Source organism: Pieris brassicae, chromosome 7 (assembly GCF_905147105.1).
Source record: "Pieris brassicae chromosome 7, ilPieBrab1.1, whole genome shotgun sequence".
Classification (NCBI taxonomy): domain Eukaryota; kingdom Metazoa; phylum Arthropoda; class Insecta; order Lepidoptera; family Pieridae; genus Pieris; species Pieris brassicae.
In genome coordinates this window covers 20,380,612-20,388,417 of record NC_059671.1, presented here as the reverse complement: position 1 = coordinate 20,388,417, position 7,806 = coordinate 20,380,612, and the positions used below count along the sequence as shown (strand labels likewise).

The 7,806-nt window shown below is 31.6% G+C and overlaps 1 long non-coding RNA gene across 1 annotated transcript; it reads right to left on the bottom strand.

Moving 5' to 3' along the window:
• Positions 1–1,789: 1,789 nt before the first annotated feature.
• LOC123712317 lies at positions 1,790–2,515 on the bottom strand. Its single transcript, XR_006754070.1, has 3 exons — positions 2,432–2,515; positions 2,057–2,200; positions 1,790–1,944 (listed from the first exon to the last, which is right to left on the bottom strand). It is a non-coding gene; the product is annotated as an uncharacterized LOC123712317 (long non-coding RNA).
• Between the last annotated feature and the right edge of the window lie 5,291 nt (positions 2,516–7,806).

Sequence of the window (7,806 nt, the reverse complement as noted above, 5' to 3'; positions counted from 1 at the left end):
GGGCCATCTGGTAACAAAGCTACACATATAAAAGAAACCTACCAATATCAACCGAATGTGGTACAAGCGACGATACTTAAAGAAAAATTCAAATGTAATGAAGTTCTCATTGCGAGGATTCCGATAATCCCCTTTAAGTTCAAGCAAATTCAATTACCAATCCGTCTTGCATTCGTCATGACGGTTCACACAGGTCACAAGGATAATTCTTAAGTCATTGTGGTCTATATCTATAAAATGCATGTTTTTCTAATGGCAATTGTATGTGACACGTTCTTGCGCCGGATAACAAAAAAGAATGTTGTATATCCGAAAGTCCTTTAACATGCAGTATCGCAATATTGGCGCTAGATAGGAGAGGCCTAATGTGTAACGCCCAAAATTAATAATGTATCCTCAATCTAAGTCTAAATCTAATCTTGGATTAATTTATATCTAAAGATCGATCTCCAATCTGCATGCCAATATAACACATTTGCCACCCGATTGTTTATTCGACGATAGATTGGACGTCATCTTTTGCGTGATCCTTCCCTCTCGACCGCGTTTCGTTAAATGCAATATGTTTGTTCAAGCATACTAAAAGGTTGCTGTTTGGAATAAAATAAAATAAGTACGACTATTTATCTATAGTAACAAATATTTTTGGTTATAGCTACTGATATAAACGTTAAAGGTCTCTATTTATATTATTAAATATGATAATTTATGTTTTCTGTGGTAATATGATTTTAGTAAGGAACGGAACGTTTCATTTTTGTGACAACTGACAAATGTCAACCCATGGCTTCATGAATCTTTGTGCCCGCTATTTTCTAAAATCTAAATATAAGTGTGGTTTGCTTAAGTACAAATTAACATAATATAATAAATTATACAACTGTAATCTCTGTCGTAATAGATGTTGAAACAGTAGGTATTTGGTTTATATTATTTGCATGACGCTGATTTCCCGCCTTTGAGTGTTTTGTCATATTAATGTTATATAAATGTGTTTTATTAGGTCAAAGGTCGACCTCTGTCTAAGGAGCAATGCACGTTTTAACTTAACCTAATACAAGAAAGTAAAACAATTAATAAGAAAGCCACCAACGCCACTAGCTATAAATGAAAAAACGATGAGTGGATTCGCTTGGCGCAGCGACTAAACGCCACCGCTACCACTTGTCCCAGGATATTGCCGCAGCAACTTTATCTAATATGAAAGAAGAATGCTCTTAAGAGAAGTAGCAAAGAAAAAAAATTATGAAATATAGCAATAGCAGAATATTATATGCCTAAACAAAAATTATAGACTAATTTAATAAATCTAAATTTTAAAAACAAACATTTAATATTAAGAACTAAAGAACTTCGAACTAATGAAAAACTAGTCTTAGGTAGAAATGTTTTAAATAAAAAAAATAAAAGTTAAGGAAGTAATTGGTTGTAGAGAATATTATTAATTAGCATAGTATTGTTTTCTATTTTATAGGTTTTGGTTTACATATTAGTAATATATAAGAATATAATGAAATAAATTTTATATTATGTCATGTTTTTATTAATATTTTACTAATATTACATTACATGGTTATGATAAATAATAATTTAATTTTATAGGTAGATTAACTACATAACTTATTAAAATTTTAACTGAGTTTCTTCCTTATTTTATATGTACAAAAGGACATTTAAATACAAATGTTTGTTTCTGCTAGAATTATATTAATTTTCCAAAAATAATAATTAATAAGGCTTGTTCTTTCAGTTATGTCTTGATTTCCTTCATTAACTTCTTGACTTGAAATTGTATCAAGTGTTGGAACTAAAACTTCTGCCGGTATATCTACAAATTATAATCCTTACAAATATTTTGCATAACAGCTGTGGCAATAATAATAGCTTGAACTTTAGCTAGTGATAAATACAATGTTAAAGCAACATTTCCATACTCCAAATGTTCTTATAAAAGACAAATATTTTAACCTTACATCATGTTTTGTTTGGGTCACATATCTTACAACTTTTTGACATAGTATAGATATTAATACTCTAAATTATACTATATATTTACCTGTCTATAGTATTCCTATTCTTAATGTGTACTTCATCATATCTCTGGTCAGCCAGAGAAATGGTGTTAATAAATATGGTATATTTGAGTAAGCACTATTAACAACCATCCAGTGATTTCTCAGTAGACCTGTATGATATTAAGCTGTAAACAAATATACCTGTTAATTTAGTTGGCACATTTATCAATTTCTACCATCTTATCAATCAATTTGAACACACATTTCACACACAGCCTGTACATTTAAAGAGAAATATCCTTTTCAATTACGATATTATTCACCAATTACGTCACCTAAAGAAAATAATGCTGCTTATTATTATTACAACTTCATACTTATAATGTACAATGTTAAATAATATATAAATTACTTACATGATGATTGAATTCGTAAATGAGTGCAATCAACAATTCTACAGCAAGCAAGCAATTTCTTGTAATTTTTCTGTACTCTGTTGGTGTATAAAAACATACCAATTGCAGATGATATATCACCAACAACTTCACTATCCCAATCGGGTAATTGCATTAAAACTTCCAAATCACTATCACGAGAACTGGAGGACGACGAAAATGAACACATTTTACTAATGAATATAAAGTTGGATGATTGTAATACCGATCCATAAGCCATAACCCTACAAATTTCTCCGATAGCTATCCGGAATTGATTTGGCCAATCCGAGCAACTGTCAAAATGGACATATAGGTTAATGGCATGTGTAAACACTAATTTTCATACAGAGGGCAATCTTCAATCTCTGATCGGTCCTCTGAAGGATTGGTTGAAAAAATAGTTTGGTAACTCAATCTATGATATGAATATTGGCATGCTTTTCTGTAGAAATGGATTGAATTGTCGATCTAAGTAGGCTTAAATGGGATTGAGATTGAATATTAGTTTTGGCCGTAAAACTGTCATTCTTATCTCAAGTCAAGTCAAGTCAAAAATCATTTATTCATATAATTAACACAATGTACACTTATGAACGTCAATAAAAAAGAAATATACATTAAATGCTTTTAATTTTACATTTACTGCTAGTTTACAAATCAAGGGCGTAGAACGGAAGAGAAGAACTGGCTATAAACTCTCCGCCACTCTTTCTTATTGCCAAGTTTATCCCAATACTTGTATCTCACTAGGGACCTAGTTGAAAAAACTTAAACAATTGATTTGGAAAGAATTACTCGTTTTACATTGTGGTTGGTGCGCTATTTTTGTCTTTATTACGACTTTCGCAATGGCAAGCAATAAAACATTTCTGTATTTGCAAAAAATTTGTTGTATTAATGCTATTACCTTAATGAAATCCTTAATTAAGTTTAACTAAAGTTAACAAGATAATATTATTAGACTGTAAGCGGAACGGAGTTCCCGGATCTGCTAGTTATGCTACATTACATTTCAATTTAAGCTACAAGCTTATAAGTGATTGATTTTTTATTTTGGATACACATGGTTGATTTCGCCGGGATATGTAGCAGTGTAGGAGAAATTGGTCCAGTAGTTTTTAAATTTATTCGTTCTTCTACATTTGGTAGCACTCCATAACTTTAGATAGGCCGTCAATTTATTCGTTACAACCATAGAAATCCTCCATACAGTATAAATATGGATTGTTAAAATTTACAAAATACTATATGCTGTAGACTATAACGAAATATGTATATATCGTGTATGTACATGTACACAAACGTATTATATATTTTTGAGAACTTTGTAAGGCGGATGAAGTCAATATTAGTTATGTCCTACCTTTAATAAAAATGCAGTGTATAAATATATATTATTTATTCAAACAAGGCTAACGGTTATAACTACTACACACAATTACAATATTATTGTGTGACTGTATATGATGTCACTACATATTATTGATTGAATTTCTGATATAATTCATAGTTTCATAATATATGTTAAAGTAGAAAATGGCTTTGTAAGATTTATCTCAAAGTTGCAAGGTGTCGCAATCTGTTGAAGCCAGCGCATTTGCATTAAAAAGGCTCTATTCAGTTACCTCGTTGAAGCGAAACGCTTAGTCTTTAAGCAGAGACACTGCGGAGGTATTTTGTTTCAGTATAATATATAAGTATTATGTTCCGAATGACCTCAAAATTGTACGACGCCTCTACAATATCCTACGGTATAATAATTAATTATCATTGTTTACAATATTCTTAACCTAATAAGTTAAGATAAGAACCTTATTCGTTAAGCTAGGGAAGTACCAGCTCTAAGGTCACCGGTACTATCTACCAGGCGCAACTTAAATCTTCGATTAGCGTCCGTGCATTTGAACCCGGCCTTATAGTATATACTCTAAAGGGAACAAACTCAATAACCGAGGAAAGATGATTATATTTGAGCCGTTTATTATAGACATACAATCATTTAAACCGCATATAAATACATCCAGCGACGAGTAACTTTTATCATCTTATCTCAAAAAGCAATGTTACATTTTACACGCGTTAGTCGAATTAGTATTGACCATCGTTATACGACACATACATTTAAATAAGCATAGGTACATTTACTAAACCAATAAATTTAATTTGTCCTTCGATAAAATATATATATATATATATACAAAAGATCCCAAACAATATGTAATCCTTTTGAATTTGCTAAATATGTTATGCTTTTCAGGATTTGGTCTACAAAGACCGAAGCCAATAAATTCTGGTTTAGATAAAATATTAGATACTAGATGACCCAGTGAACTTGGTATCAACTACATATTGTGTCAAAACTGAATACAATTTTTTTAAAAATAGAGGTCGGACCTCGTACTACAGCTATGAAACACAATTTTATGAAGGCATCTATAAATATATGACAACCAAGTGACCATGTTTTATTAATAAAATGACAAGAAATATCAAACATAGCCCAGCTAGTAACAGTTATTATTGGAAAATTTAAATGTCATTTTATTGTTTTCCACCTTAAACCTTTCGACAATTTCCAGAAATATTTTAGTATTTTTCTTTACTCATTGTTTTCCATTTAAACCTTTCGACGACTTCCAAAAATATTTTGAGATCCTAAAGCCAAATCGTTACAGAGTATAGAGTTATAAATAGAGTTTTGTTATTACTAGTTTATTTTTTATTATTTTATTACTAGTTTGGCCATAAATACTGTTACATAAAAACATTTAAACACAATATTGTTTTTTAATTTTATGCTGAGTCTTTAATATATATGTAGGTGTACATTGTAATATAATCACAATTCCTTAATTAAAAAAATGCGTTTTCATTTGTAACAGATCTTATTGCTGGACTAAATATATAATCAACCAACGAGTTAAACCATAAGTTACGAAAAAAGATTCAACAAAAAGTTTATCTGATAATATTTTATGTCTAACATGACCCTATAAAACTTTATAACTTCTACTACAATAGTGAATGTAGTATGAAAAAGATACGACAAATAATAGCAGTCCCAATTCAGCTTTACATATTTTTAGCCGCCTGGTCCGGCCCGATACCTCGTAAATTCAGTATGGGAATAAATTGCTGGTTGTGTGTAGACCATAGAACGAATAGTGATTTAATAACTTTCCAACCTTAATTTGATGTCAGCACTCGTAAGTTTTCATCCTGCCTTTAAGTCATAGGCATGGTAAAGGAAGTTGCATAAATCCAAAGTTCGTCTAAGCTAGAAATCTGGAAGAAACTTAAAAACACATTATCATAACATCAAATATGGCTTGAAGTCCCTTAAGCCCACGAGAAGTCAAAAATGTTGTAAATGCGTCTCAGGACGCACGATAGAAGTGAAAGAGCCTAAATTAATCTACGTTAAACTATTTAATTCTGTAATATTTCGAGGATCATCTTCTGCTTAATTCATCATATTTTTTATAATCACTTGCAAAAACACTTGCAGAAATACGGCTAGCACTGCGGGTTACAATGAGAGAGGAGGACCCTGCCTACCGCTCCTATATGCGGGAGAAAAAGGGACAGCTAGACATACTGGCGCCGTAACGCGTTACGTTACGAAGCGTTAACCCTCCCATAAGAAGTTATCACTTCAAAAAAAACTCGTAATATATCTTAAAATATATCTTCGTTCATCTTAGCCGTGCTATATTCATAAACTGTGGTACGTTGCGTCTGATATCAGACCCGGTTTACACTTAATTTAGTTGACGTACTACCCTCGTCCAAGTAATCTCTATCCTGCCTAAGACAGAGGTTGAGGTTTGTTTTAGTGCAAACGACAAATACCGTGAAAGTTCCAATCGAAATTCCATTTTAGTTTAAACATAAAAAAGAAGGAAAAATGATTTTGGTATTAATAATTTAATTTTTATTTCGTCAAATCGCCTCTTTCCAATTTATTATAGAACATTACAATAATAATGGTGGCTTCCCAACCTCTAATGGGTCTGGGCCTAAGATTGCATCAGTTTCTTGGATCAATTCATTTTTTAAATACTAGTACGATGATGGACCTACTTTCCTAGATTATAGGTTTACAATATTTGCCTTCAGCGTAAGGTTTGCATTATGATCATATAAACAAAAATAATTGCTTCCCTGCCATGATTCGAACGCACGACGTTGTTGTTAAAAGTGACAGTGCAGGGATACCTACATGTAGCCGCAAGATCGTTAGGCGCATCGTTTACAACACTTTCTCCTCATTGGCTATCACTATCGGCCAACTTCTTCGCCCAGGACAGGCGCCAATCAGAAATCAATTGATACTCTACGGTCGATCCAAAGCACTACTGAGAGATTGACGTATTGACATTGACAATTGACAAATGATGTCATGTTCTCACATCTCATCTTCTAACATTATCTCCGACATAACTTTGAGAAAACTTTAATAATATCATCTTTGTCATATAATATGTTTAATTATTTTTCAGTTTTTACGTCAGCAATAAATTCTATATACTACAAATAACAATTATTTACACGCAAATGACCGGTTGAATGACTTTACGAACTTCTTGAATTTACACCCTTATTTATTATATATGTATATAGTTATACGGGATCATCGAGCCCCCAACGATACAAGGGATCCCAAACAAATAAGGGAATCCTTATTTAATCAAAATTTAAGATCAAAACTTTGCATCAGGAATAAATTTAATTACGTCGAATGGAGAGAGCTTAGCGATTTTTAACAGAGTGGCTGGATTTTCGTTGATTCCAAAAGCGATAGTTTTATCTACAGCTTCGTTTATTTAAAAGGTTTGAATTTCAATAAGTTTGAGAGCTTGTTTAGTGTTCAGTACTTATCTAGATTAGATGATAAGTATATTATCGTTAGGTATTGGTCATTGATGTTGTGTTTAGTTTGATCGATCGAATTAAATGTAATCGTACGTATCACAGCGTACCTATAGTTATTATATTATTTTCAGGATGTTCCCAGTTCCACTGGTGGAAACATAGAGAGTAAAATGTTTGCACAAAGGTTAAAAAGTATAGCATAGTATAGCAGAGTCACTCTCCTAGCCGCGGGCTTTTTTAATTTAAGTAAATGTAAGAATATGGATGCGCATTTTTATTTAATAATTTGTAAATAAATATAGTCTATACCTCCTGAGGCTGTACGCTATAATGTAGCATTCTAATGGTATTCAGTGTTAAAATCGGTAGTTATATTTGAATTGTTTCGTAACATACATATAAAAGCAGAAATATTTCTAATAAGCTTCTAGTAGATAGACAATGTAAAATTTGTTAGTTCACCACATACTGAAATACAG